The sequence below is a fragment of the Idiotropiscis lumnitzeri genome, chromosome 11 (assembly GCF_059441095.1).
Source record: "Idiotropiscis lumnitzeri isolate Australia: NSW breed Sydney's pygmy pipehorse chromosome 11, RoL_Ilum_1.0, whole genome shotgun sequence".
NCBI classification, from domain to species: Eukaryota; Metazoa; Chordata; class Actinopteri; order Syngnathiformes; family Syngnathidae; genus Idiotropiscis; species Idiotropiscis lumnitzeri.
The window spans coordinates 19,466,867-19,481,069 of record NC_142401.1 but is presented as its reverse complement, the minus strand read 5'-3'; the positions used below and the strand labels follow the sequence as shown (position 1 = coordinate 19,481,069).

The 14,203-nt window shown below is 39.7% G+C and overlaps 1 protein-coding gene across 2 annotated transcripts in view; it reads right to left on the bottom strand.

Moving 5' to 3' along the window:
• Window positions 1-14,203, bottom strand: part of LOC148327800 (receptor-type tyrosine-protein phosphatase gamma-like) — a 456,824-nt gene that overhangs the window by 409,967 nt on the left and 32,654 nt on the right. The window lies entirely within an intron of this gene.

Sequence of the window (14,203 nt, the reverse complement as noted above, 5' to 3'; positions counted from 1 at the left end):
ATCTCCCAGAAATTTATGATAAGGTTTTGAAGGTACCGAGATGAATACAGTCGAGATATGAGAGACCCACCAGAGTCACCCCTTAGAATGACAGATTAGGTGAAAAAAAAGACACGTTTAAATGTGTTTCCATTGGGAGTAAGTGAATGTTATTCTGGGTGCAGATGATTGAGGATTGGTGGTGGCCTGAAGAGAAAATAGCCGATAGGACGGGGCCTGTGTGTGGGTGTGTATGTGTGCAATGGACAAAAACTGAATTATAGTATACACATGCAGCCAAGATCAAACTTTGGAAATGCAGTTCAGTGGAAACGTGACAATTTACAAGGAGACTAGATAATGAGAATTTCCCATAATAGGATTCACAGGGACTCAAAAAATTCAACAACTCATGCAATCAAAGCTTTATGAAATGAGTGATGGGCGGCTGGGTATTGAGTGGCTCTGGGTGGTTGGGTTGAGACGGTGATTCAATTCTGGCATCTTGCTCAGTTATCTTTATTACTCAATATTGATTACGAAGAGTGCAACTGTCTACTTGCTGAGTCTCATAGAAAGCTTTGTAATGCGCAGGCAATATTGTGTCATAACAGGGAGTTGCTCCAGGTGCTCTTGAAAATGTTCATTTGTTGGTGATAGATTGATGTTTGCTTTCAGAAAATGAAATGAAATAAAATAAAAGAAACACAGCCTTCTACTGCTATTTTGGTTTTCAAAATGCTTCAGTGTCAGATGATTTTGAGTCAAAGTGGAAAAGAGCTACACAGTTAATCCCCCCCAAAAAAGATAATAATGTTCCTTTGGAACTGACCACATTACTGCCCACCCACTGCTCATTTGTGACCCCCAAACTGTTGCAGCCTTTTCTAAGATCAGAGATTGGACGTTCTCATTGCAGTATGGCCACAAGACACATTTCATTCAGCACTGATCAGTGTGTGGTTTTCCATCCCATTCTTTGTATAAGTGAGGCTTGCGTGCACGAGGTCTCGACCTACCATGTGCCACGCTTGCCCTTATTGACAAGGGTTCCCACACTACGTGCTTTGATTGGGTCAGTACATGTAAACCAAGACTTGTCTCCATGCCAATGATACACAGGCAGATTTATTTTGTTTTATTCAATTATTCTCCATGCCAGTTATTTGTGTTTTGAACTAAAAAGATATTTTGATTTGAGTACCTATTCATTTATAATCGCATGTGTCCTGATCAGTCATGATAATTTGACCTTTGACTGATTGAACATGATTTTGTGGCCCTTTAGGATTTGCATTTGAGTATCCCTGCTTTAGAAGATTATTTCGATCGAAGGTGATTACATGGAAAAAAAAGTCAGTAACACTGGTTAGGGTTTGTTATTCTAACAATTTCCATCACCAAAATGAATGCATAAGCAAATCAGATGGAGCAGAATCTGAGACATTGATCACAAAATTTCAATCAAAGCAACAGAGGAATAACATTTTTTTAATTTATTTATTTATTAATTTTCTGCTGAAGCACCCCTGAAGCCCATATCACACTCAGAGGAGACGGTAGGTAATAAAAATACGCCGCAGATTATAGATCTCTTATTTCAGATTTGTGTTTTTAGGGATTGTTTTACTTTTACGCCACCATTTGCACTTTAACTTAATTTTAAAATTAAAGAGCTCTGTTTTTAGAGTTGGTGGTGAAGTGATTGTCTGTAGAGGGCAAAGTAGTCTGAAACTCACTGCATTGAAATCCAGTCTATGTTTTCCGGGATGCTTGTAGTGCCGTAGCCTTGTGATGTTTCCAATGCCGCTACAAGGACCCACATTTCCGTGACTGCGGGCTAACCGGCCTTCTTGTGTATAAATAAATGCATTGCTTGATTTATTTATTTATTATTTCTCCTTTTGGTCATTCTAAACCACACCACACAGACACTTTGCATAAATCAGCGGACTTCATTCTAGACAGGTCATCTTCATGACCATTAATTAACTACATGATTTATTTGCATAATTTCACTGTATGAGGAGACGAAGAACAGAGAGTGACAAGACGGCCTTTCAAGAAAAGTGGTACGCAATTTTGCGTAGGCTGCTGGTTTACTGTCAATGTGTATGAGATGTCATTTCCCAGATATTTGGGTTACCAATATGTTGACATTTTAGGATTACAATCCTTTCCTCCTCTGCTCTGTGGCTGTGTGGCTATGCTGCTCAGCCCCCAAGTTGCCAATGAAATCTACAATATAGTAAATAAATACAACCAGTGTCCCAGAAATCCATTTTCATTGTCCATTGTGAAGAAATGCGTCAGAGTGAGGGAATCGTGCAATCATAATGCAACCAAGAGTGCTTGCTGAAATACTGACAGAGCAGACAACCCACAAAGCAAAAAGCTAAACAAGCCAGAAAAAAAATTACAAAGTGCACAAAGAAGCACACTCCACTGACCAACAGGAAAGGTTTGCCTTTTCCAAACACAATTGGTCCAGAATATCTCACTTAAATATAAAAGTGTTGACCACTTGCAAAGCATAGATTTGCATATTTGGTGAATTTTGCTTCCTGTTCAAAACCCAATTAGTGCCAGCAACAAAATAGACAGCTAATTTCAGCTTGATTTGATTTAGATTTTTTATTCCTCGTTGATTTTTTTTCATTGAGTTTTATTACATACGATGGTACATGAACATATATATTGAACCAGTTCCACCCAATTACTTATCAGGTGCCAAATGACTAATGAAAATGATGTCTAAGTCCTGATCGGGTAAGATTGCTGTCTTTCCCTCTCTCTTTCTCTCGCACTCGCTCTCTTTCCCAAACACATCATTCAGTCAAACTTTTATAGATGAGATAAAAATGAGGAGATGATGATTTTACTAAATGATTCCGCCATGCCTATTCTGCTTTCATCACTGCTGACTGAACACGCGACAAAAATGATTTATGTCCAACCACACCTCGACATCGTATCTCACAACACCACCATCTCTTAATAGAGCATTCCAATAAACGTACAAACCATACATTAGTAATGCAGCTCAGTTATTGACCCAGCCAACTATTATTTTCTAATGGAGTCAGTTCTAATCCGGAAGTTCAATTTGAGACGAAATCAATAATCACAGGCTGGGGGTGGCCAGGGGGACGCCAAAAGGCCTCTTAATACTGGTTTTGGGTGGTGACCTCGAGGACTTCAGTTTGCTTTAATACTCACCCCGTTGTTTTGACTTTCACTCCAAGTCGGGTGATGTCGTTACGGTTGCTATTGGCTTGGAGTCCACAGAGTGGAGTTTCTGCCGAATTGTATAGTCAATTCCGGCTGCCGTTTATACTTTGAGGTCCAAGGAACGACGCAACAACAATGGGGACCGTGCAACACTGCCTGCTACCACAAATGGCTCTAGATGACCAGATGATGCATTTAATTAGATTGCAAAATAGATCAAGGTGGGACTGTATATACGGCCACGACATGGAAGTCGTACCTAGCAAGGAATAGCTGAGCCAGGGAAAGCTGAGTATGTCATTACAACATGTAATTAAAAGGACCAACCAAGGGAGATGATGCACGCAGCATTCTATGCGCAGCAACAATTTGTGTCGAGTGTGAGGCATGTATAAACTGTTTGCTACTGCAAGTGGCCCTCCACGACCGAGATTCCCACGTTGCCGCCGTGTGGAGGCTTGAGCGGCTCCCTGGAGTGCAGCTAGCACTCTGGGGGCCTGACTAAGAGGAATCTCACCCTGGTGGTCGAACCAAGCGTTAAAACTTGCTCTCGACTACACACCTCAAAAATGGAATTGGCTTTCAGGGATGAGACAGGAGGTGTGAAAACCACACGAAACTACTACTACTGCAAGTGGCATAAATATATATAAAGTATCCCTTTAAAATGAAACTCTGGGATAAACAGTAGAAAGGGAATAAATGTAATCCCATACACCATAGACACAGATTTCTACCTCTTCTACTGCACACACTACTATCCTGTCGACCGTTCTTTCCCAGAATTATGTGATTCCAGACATTCTCTGTGGTGCTAGTCTCCACAGACTAATTACTGCATTTAATATATTGGTGAGATTCAGTTTAGGTAGTGTCTAGCGGGACTAATTATGATGGCAAAAATACAAAAACAGGAGTGATGTCAGGTACTGTTTGTATTTTATTTTTAATTTCTTTGTCTTCAGATAGTCTCTAAGCCAGCCCATAGAGCCCCATTATGAACATAGTAATGCTGAGAACACCAAAAACTTACTGCAGAAATGCTAAGTATGGATCCCAAGCATACAGAAATGGCTGGATATTGTTAATTTTCATCTGGTGATCAATTTGCATGATTAGAAAATTTCCACAATTAGCAGAATGGTCCAAATTGTTATGCCAAGTCATCATGGTGCTATTCATTCATTGAAATGTAAATTAAAAATACAATTTGGCAACCAATTGTGTGCATGGGTGGAATTCCTTTTTTTTTGCCATTTTGGTCGATGAGCGCAGTTAAAAGAGACATTTGCATCATTGTGGAACACAGCTTACTTGATTGCCATCCAATCTATGCAGCTATTCTTGTCCCCTTTAAATTAAATGCAGGAGAAGTGAGCGGTCTACATTGCGCAAGCATGACAGAATCCGTGTAGGAGATCGGCACACAAAAAATATGTTTATAAGGAATGCAAGATCACCACTTGCGGCCGATATAAAGAGGGCACTTGGTGACCACCTTCAACCCCGATCGTGTCTGACTCCCCCCCACACACACACACATACATTATACACACCAGTTACATTAAAGTTAATCCCAATAATAATAATAATATTTATGCATTAAATGAATTGATTTTTGCAGTTCGATGCACGCTGATGTCATATTAATGAATAAAATCCATTGACGTCCAACACACACATAGGGAGCACAGAATTTGTCTGTCTGTCTGCACCTGACTCAAATCCACCAAAATGTTCCACAACCTGCAGCCAAACTGAGACCTAGTTTCACCTGGTCTAAAGTCAAGTTATTTTTCTGTCACCAAATTGTCAGGGGCGCCAAATAAAATGTAGACAAATTTTGAAAGGAAATTCAAACTGCCGGATTACTGGTAGGTTCAGTGTATGTTTCCAAGAGACATTTTGTCGGCCTTTAGATGGAACATATGCCTTCAACTTCTCGTAGTTCTTGGTGAAACATACAACTGGGGTTGCTTCGTTAAAACTTTGTAAGGGTCGATACTGAACCCTTCTTTTAAACTGCACAATAAATTAATAAAGTACTGATTACTTTTGCCAGGCGTGATGATGATGTGCATAATTCAATATGGTTTCATGAATTGTAAGACCATGAATATCAGTGTTATTTTTTTTGCGTCACCACGGCAACAGCTTTTCATGCCATAAAAACTTTTCCTCATACTTTCCATCATGAACATCTTCCTACAGTTTGAAGACAATCGGTAAAATCTCCATGAGTCCTTTCAAATCTGACTTTGATAAAAGGCCAAAAACGGGGCAAAATTTGAAGGTAAATGCAAAATCGCGGACTTCCTCTTATGTTTAGCAGATAGCGCACTGAAAATTAGACATTTTGAAAGGAAATTCAAAATGGCACAGTTCCTGTTAGGTTCAAAGTATATTTCCAAGAGATTTTTTATAGTTCATAAACTGTTACATAACCCTCCAGATCGTCTTGGATCTTTGTGAAATATTTTTTCAGCTACAGTCGTCTGACAGCTGTATGCGGCTCGCTCAGCCACTAAAGCACCTTTAGGGCGTGTGACTTTCACAGTGACGGTGAACGGCAGAGACGAATGAACGCTATGTCGTAGTGCTTGTTTAATCGGTGCTTTATTCCATCACATTTCAGTAGCAAACAATTTGCTATGACACTTTGGGACAGAATAAAATGTTCAATCACTGTGTGCCATCGCATCTCCCCTCATAACTTCTTACTTGCCCTCTGTTCAACATTATTTCTATCTATTCGTGTGCACCTCACACCAGCCGTAATATTGCCCAATATTTCGGTACGCCCTTATCCGTCGCCACTGTTATGAATAGAAGGGATTGTGGACAAAATATCCCTAATTTTCAATGTTTCGGCCGTAACACCGCAGCGTTCAGTGACTTCCACAACAAAGTATGGACAATCCATAACAGTTGGCAGCGCTGTAAAACAGTCTTAATTCATAACGTTGTTTGGCCATTGTCTGGCAAAGTGGCAAGTCTTTTATTCAACAGTTGGAATAATAGTTATGACAACCACACTTTTGCCATCTTTGACAGATATAGATAAGCACGATGAGAGAAACAAGAGCAACAGAGAGATCCACAAAGTATGAACTGTACATCACGACCTAATCGAGACAAAGTCTAGATATACAGGCACAAAAAGCAAGGGCCGTGAATTCCTGTCTACTTTGAGTATAGGAAGGAAGATCGTGATGGTCACTAACGCCGACAGCATTGACACTCCTGATGGGGCCGATCTATCACTTTTATCTTACATGTTCGTGCTGTCAGACGTCTGGCTTCAACTATTCTTATTGTCTGTGCTGACACAAATGTCTTTGTACTTATAGTTTATTGGTGTTGGAAGGCTGGCATCTACGAATGGGTATTGTTAAGATTTTAATGACACTACTACTCTTAACGATAATGCTTATTGATCCAGTACTTTAACGGTATTCTTCTTGGTAAGTTGGCCATTTCACTTCCCCACCAATCACTCGGTTCACCGACTGTTCACGAGCAGCTTGTTCTTATCATGCATTGAATGCGCTTAGGGTTTCGTTAACTTGCTATAGAAAAAGAAACATCCCCCCTGGATTTCTCCAGTTATGACCAAGCACACCAAGAATAACCACCTTCACATTAGTGTAACAGTTGTATTCAGCGTAAATCGATTAGTGATGCCTGCAGAGTAAAACGGTTGGCTTGTGGGACATTAGTGTAGCAACAGAGCAAACCCAGTATAATGGATGGCAGCTTGTGGTCGACAAGTGTATCTTAGTAAAACTTCACTCCTTGGAGCCTTCAAAGTGCTGAGTTGGCGGTTCCCAACCGAAGGATGTGGTGGCAGTGCGGCTTTGAAGCCTCAGTAGGTGTGGTTTGATGGCGCTGGAGTCGCCACAGCAAATAACAGTTACCGTATTATCGCGAACATAAGGCACACTTTAAAGTTCCAAATTTTCCCCAAAGCTAACAATGCGCCTAGTAATGCAACGCCTATTGTATAGACCGAGTAACCCTCTCGACCATTGGGCCTGATCCCCTTGGGGCATTTCAGAGTGCATGTAAACACTCCCTGCTGGCCAAAGTCTGAGACATCTATGTCTTGAATTGACTGTGAAAAACACATTATGTGAATACGTATTTTGGTGATGGACAAAAGGGCAGCTGTCCACGATGTCGTAGTCTGTCTTATCATTCATGTTATTGCAAGCAAGAAACATCACAGGTTTAGATAACACTGCAAAAAAAAAAAAAAAACACTGCCCAAAGCACACCACTCACATCTCTCTAAACAGCCATGTGATTGGCTGAGGCTGACTGGCACTCCCAAGAAGCCATTGCTGTAATCTTTTTGTGTTATTTTTATTTCTTTTGGGGATATGAATGGCATGAGAGATGCATTTTTTGTTTTCATTTTATTTCTTTGTTCCATTGTTTGCTTGTATGCTGTTCCTAGATATTTTTGGTTTTGATTTGAAACCGTGACTCTAAGGAGTGCGGTGACCAGTGACATCCCACCCCTGACGTTGTCAATTAGATGTGTTGCCATCACATCTCTCATTGGTCTGACATGCTACTACTGGTAGAGATCCCCTATTCACATGGGCGCTGACGTGCGCGAGCTAGCAAGCGCCTCGTAGTGAGGCGTGCCCAGTGTGAGTATTGAATACAGAAATAGCACCCTCAACTGGTGCTGCGCCCTTTGATACAGCGCGTCTTTTGGCCGTAAAAATACGGTACATATATCGGAGGGATATTTTTTTTTCTTTTGCAATTTAGAGTGTTCAATTGGCCTACAATGCATGTTTTTTGGAATGTGGGAGGAAACCGGAGTACCCGGAGGAAACCCACACAAGCACGGGGAGAACATGCAAACTCCACACAGGATGGCCGGAGCCGGGATCGAACCCACGCCCGATGCTGTCTCTCACTGTGAGGCGATCGTGCTAACCAGTCGTCTACCGTGCCGCCCCTTTGGGGCCAAAGCACCTTTATTTTATAACAGGTGACCTGTACGCAATGCGATAGTCGCACTCCACAATAAGTGCTCCACCAACCCTTCCTCATTCATTTATATGACATAATTTAATACTGAGATATTCACAATTGAATTTTAATAAACAAAATACCTTTATTTGACACTCGAGCAGGGAGTAATAATCATTTTATTCAATGAAATCATCGTCAGCGCGCAACAGAATGCCATCCAACAACAAGACGGATCTCATAGTTATACTTATAGTTTCAAAATCCAGGTTGTCCTAGTGCTAACATGACAGACTGCAGCTTCTTACAGACCTTCCATCATTAGGACGAAAAATGTCTTTCACCTGCCTGAACAAGCAAAATAAGCATTTAAAACATACGGTTGAGTTGGGAGTAAAGCTAACCGACATCCACAGCAAAATGAGATGATAGAAGACAGAGCATGTGAAGGCAGCTGCCCGGCTGGGAGAAATGAAGGAAAAGAAATCAACTCTGAGTGTAGTGAAGAGAGGACTGTGTATTATGTACTTTATTGAAGCCAGGTGGTCCCTATTGATTTCTATATGAATTTATACAGCCACGAATCTATAAGTACGTATTATAAATGATTAATTGTTGTCAGTCATGTAGAAGTGAAATACATTATTGGAAATTTTAGTCGCGCAACTTTACTTGGGAATGTTAAGCATAACACAAAAGATGTATACCAGAGTACAGACCAAGAATATCTGAAAATGTGGTACCCACTTTCATTGAGCAGATGTGTTTGAATGAGCTTCCTCGAACTGTATTAGCATTAGATCCGTCACACTTTTACCATGATTCGGTTTTATCTTCCGTTGTGCTCTTCCTATCAATTAACAAAATTTGACTTCTTTCTAACTATACTGTATGGTTGGATTCAATAATTAAGACTTAATAGATAACTTTTTTTTCTTAGTTTTTCTTACTTTTTCCTGCCGCATACTGAACCTGTGAGGTTTTTTTTCTCAAAAAAGAGTTCACAAGTTTAATCGTCTTTAATTAGTTCGAGTCTTTATTCGGCGGCGATAGTCAATGAGTAGCCTTTTACGGTGATTTCGAATAACGGCAGTCTTTCGTGAGTGAGAGTGATTACTTCGTCTTTGCGGTCTTCTCTCCAGCCAACTATTGTCTATTGGGACGTGAAAATGACCAGTTTATTAAGTCTTGAGAAATAGCTTCAATTCAACGTTTTTAGTCGTTTCAGTCCACTACACTGATACGCTAGCAAACAGCCTATCACAGTGCTTATTTAACCCGACCCAATTGCACGTGTTGAATCGGCTGAACACGCCCCCCAGATTCCCCAACATCGGGCCCAACTTTATGTTGCGCGCTACACCAAATCGACGGTGTGTAGCGATTTTCTGACGTCGGTTTGGTGTGTAGAGTCCTTAATGACTTCCCGATGAAAGATTTGTGAAAGGGTCGCTTCAGCAGCCTGGAGCAAGCTGTCACCGCTCTGACGAGAGCGAATACAACACTCAAGCTGAAAGATGAGGAGGATCTTGAAAGGTGCTCTTGCTGCAATAATGTTAAAATATTCAGCATTCCTGAAAAAGAGGAAATAGGTACACCATCTGTTTTCATTGCAACATTGATTCCTAAATTCCTGGTAGGTGACAAAATCCAAGCCTTAATAGTGATCGATCTTCGTGCTGCTTGACCATGTGGATTGGTATATTGTGGGGGGTTTGTTTTAAGTGTTTTTTGGGGGTGGATTGTTGATCACTTTTATGTCAGTTGGAATGTCAGTTTTGAATAGAGATATGGGTAGCAGCAGAAACTTAACAGTAGTCTCATGAAATGTGATGGCTCTTGGTCATGTAATTAATAGAAGTAGAGTTTCTCAAATTTAAAATCTCTAAAGGCAGATATAATCTTTCTTCAACCAGTGTAAATGAACAATGTAGACTGAGAACTTATCGGCATTAACTCTTGGATTTTCTATGTCCCTTTTCCCATAATTCAAGAATAATTGTAATTCTTTTGCATACGACTAATTCTTTTGAACTTGACTCATCATGCGTGGATCCATAAAGAAAATACCTCATGATTTCAGGTCATATAAATTAATTTCCAATAACAATGCTCATTAATACGGTCCGAACAACAACAGTTCAGATTTTTTTTCTTTTTGCAGGTTTTTTCTAATTGGGTCCCAGCCTCGTGTACAAATATTATTGGAGGAGTCTTCACTTGTTATCTGGATCGAATGTTAGATAAACATTCAACTATGCGTAACAAATTATATTCCGAAAAATTGTTAAATGTTAAGTATCATCCCCATAATAATTTGTATTTTATTAGGTTTTCCAAATAAATTTGAATATTCTTTGAAGTACAGTAAACTGGAAATAGCACGCTTTATACATCCATTAGCCATCCAAGGTGGAAAATGCTTTCCTTGCTCTGTTGCGCTTGTGCTGACTGAAGCTAACGAATTATAAAGAATTACAATTACACACCTGCACGAGGTATAATACAAATATACGGGTGAGCATTTCTGCTGTCTTGTAATCTAAGACTCCAAATCTGATGTCATGTTACGTCAAACACAGTAGACGCAGTAGGAATAGATACGAAAATAGATCAAACAGTTTGGCTAATCAACAACAGATGACACTTTCTCCAGCGCCAAGCTTAAAGATAAAAAAAATCAAAGAGACAGAGATATCACAAATGCAGTATCTTATTGTTTCACATAATATGTTAGCAATACCCTTTGGTGCTCCTTTGAGAAGCAGACCAAAATTGTTCCTGTATGTGCACCCTTGCATATAATTCACAAATTCAGCCCATTTTTCTACAGGGCCACCTGATGAAAATCTTTCCGTTTGTTTGCCAATATGACGTAGAACTGACAGATAATGGACTTTATTAAATGGGAAACTAATTAGTAAGCATTCCACAAATTCATGACTCTACACTAAAAGAGGATGACTATGAGGGAACGGCCTTCTCTACTTGTTTTAATTTTGAATCACAACAGCAATGCATGTGGGTCCACAGTCATAAACGTAGCAACTGGGATGTATACTTTGTTCACACAACATGCATTAATACTAAAATACCTCTTTCCACTGGACATACAGGTGGACTTCGAACAGTGTTGCTCATATCCAAATATGTTCATAGATTAAATATATATATATATATATATAAAAATGTTGATCAATGAGATCAATGCAAAACCACATCACTATAGATTTATGAGAGCTGACATTTTGATTGACAAATGTTCCCAGAATGGTGGGTGCAAAACACCTCAGTAATTCTATGCATGGAGTATGCACACCACACTTAAAATTCTAGTCCAGGACGAAACCTTTGCATATTAAATGGCGGCGCTTTACAAATGACATCCAGGGAGTTTGAGAAGAAGATATGGGGTGAACTTTCCGCAGTTATGATGAACAGATTCTACATTATTATTTCACCTGGGAAAAAATGGGTGATTGCAGGGTCATTCTCCAGAGTATGTGTCATAGACAGAGAAAAAAGATAAGGGGAGAGAGAAAATTGCTTTAAGTTAACACTCAAAGCCTCTCCAAGAACTTTGTCCTATCTCAGCAGTGCATGCCACCTCTTCTCTCTACAGAATCCACCCATAATTCTACTATGATCTATTTCCATGTGTTTAAGTATTTGAGGGTTAAGTACCCTTGGCTAAGGGCACTGTGGTGCATTCCCATGATAGAGGAGATTTGAATTGATGGGTACCACACACCTGAGATGATTTCCATGGGCACAGTTCTGCTCTAACATGGTGCAAAGCAGTATGGCGTGGGAGGAAATAGAGGGTATAAACCAGAGGTATTCAATTAAAAGTCACAGAGGTCCACAACTAAAATTTCTTCCAATTAAAAGGTCCGAACTTCCAACTTCCCTTAATGTCTAGCCTATGTTCACATTTTTATATAGTTTCAATATTTGGTCATTTTCAACAGAGCGCACTTATATACTAAATATTTAGCAATGTTCCCATTAACCACCTTTCCCAGTCAAACAAATATAAGGCGTTTATTTCACATTCAAGAAAATGTGGCTCCGGGAACTTAAGGGTGCCACTTCCAGAAAAAAACAGTAAAATATCTCCTGCAGAAATATATCTAGTGCTAAGTATTGAGTTAACATCTTTTACCTTTATTTTTTTAAATCAAAGAGTTATCAGCCTAAAAAAAACGGAAAGCCTAATTATCCAAGTAAAACAGGTCGACATGTTCAGTACACAATCAATAAAAATGGCTGTCCTCATGAAAAACTAATTCAAAATGAGCTATGACACCACCTTTTCTTTTGAATATTTTTTTAACTTCCCTTAATGAGAAAAAGTTTGTGACTGCCCTGCCAGTGACTTAAATCTGGGTTGGAACGGAGTCAGGGCCATTGGAATTTGGTACATTATTTCACACATCTGGGCTTTGTGTTTTCCTTTAAATAATGTTTGTGCAACCACATTTAAGCACTCCTTCACAACTTCCCCATCACTTGAACGTTTTTTTTATGTTTCCCCAAAATCCATGATACTTTTACTGAATATTCGTTTGCATGCCGCTGAGCTGTCAACGAAAATGTAAAAATCTGTAGTACTACACTCGAAGTTCGATGTTTTTGCGTGCGCTCACCTCGAACGTCAGCGGATAACTGTGCACAAAAGGGCGGTGCTTTGTTTCGTAGTGCCGCTTCGCAATGTTGCGACGGTTTCGGAGCATATGATGCACACTGGTTTTGAATTGGCTGCAGCCAGAACGAAACTAAATTTCTCCGTCCATTCATCTAAAACAACACGCATCGACCTCGCTAACTTTTTAGCAAGGCTTACTGTCAGCAGCACTCTCTTCCGGTCTGCTGCGCAATTGGCAGTGGATCGTAAACAAAAGATTTGATTGGCTCAAATCAGCGACGCCTTTTCCGTATGAACTAAAATTGCAGCGTCAACGTTTGCGAATGCGCCCTGAAAAAAATTAATCATAGATTGGTCATGGGTCCGGTCCGAACCATCTGTCGGTCCGGATCCGGACCGTGATCCGCCATTTGGTGATGCCTGGTATAAATTAGAATTAGAATTAGAAATCCCTTTATTGTCATTGTACTCAAGTGTGCAACGAGATTAGATAAACCAAGCAACTATAATTAAAACAGCTCTAGACATTGTATACATTGACATGAAGTACACCCTTGTCATTTCTTAAGGCACACCTGTACATGTCCTGCAATTAAAACTAGTAGCTAGGGGAAAAAACTGCAGCAAACCTCAAACATGGTTCGCACTAAATGTATCATATATCATCCTTGGGGAAAACATTTTTAATAATCGCTTGCATTATGAGGGTGATTATGAGTTGCTTGCATGTAATTCTGTTTCTTTGTCAAATAAGTAACAATAAAACATACGATGCTTGCAACAAAGCTCATGTTTAGAGACAGGTATCGCTAAGGTAAAAAAAAAGAAACTAATATATATATATATATATATATGTGTGACATTGTCATGACATTATGCGCAACGCTTATCCAGTACAGGGTCGCGGGAGGGTGCTGGAGCCTATCCCAGCTGACTATGGGCGAAAGGTGATTAATCCCCCAAATTTTAGCTAAGTCAAATATTTTAACTCAGTTTGATTTATTTAAAAAATAATTTGCATACTTTGCAAATATTGTGCCATATTTGCTGTCTTTAGCACGTCTCAGAACAAAACACTGTGTTCAAGTTACCACTGGGCCTTGCAAACCAACACTGCTGGAGTGTAGCGCTTGTGGGCAGTTTTGAAAAATGTTTCGAAAATAAATGTCAGCAAAGGTGTCTCCATTTATATAGTATTCAAGAATCCAAGAAAGCTATTAGAACAGTCTTTGAATTAAATATACTTCCATATTTGGTGATTATGCATCAATTCCAAGATATTATTCAAGTAAATATCCGTTACAAGCTTCGCAAAAAATATTAGTTGAAAAATGTGATTCAAATTCAATTCAAAGA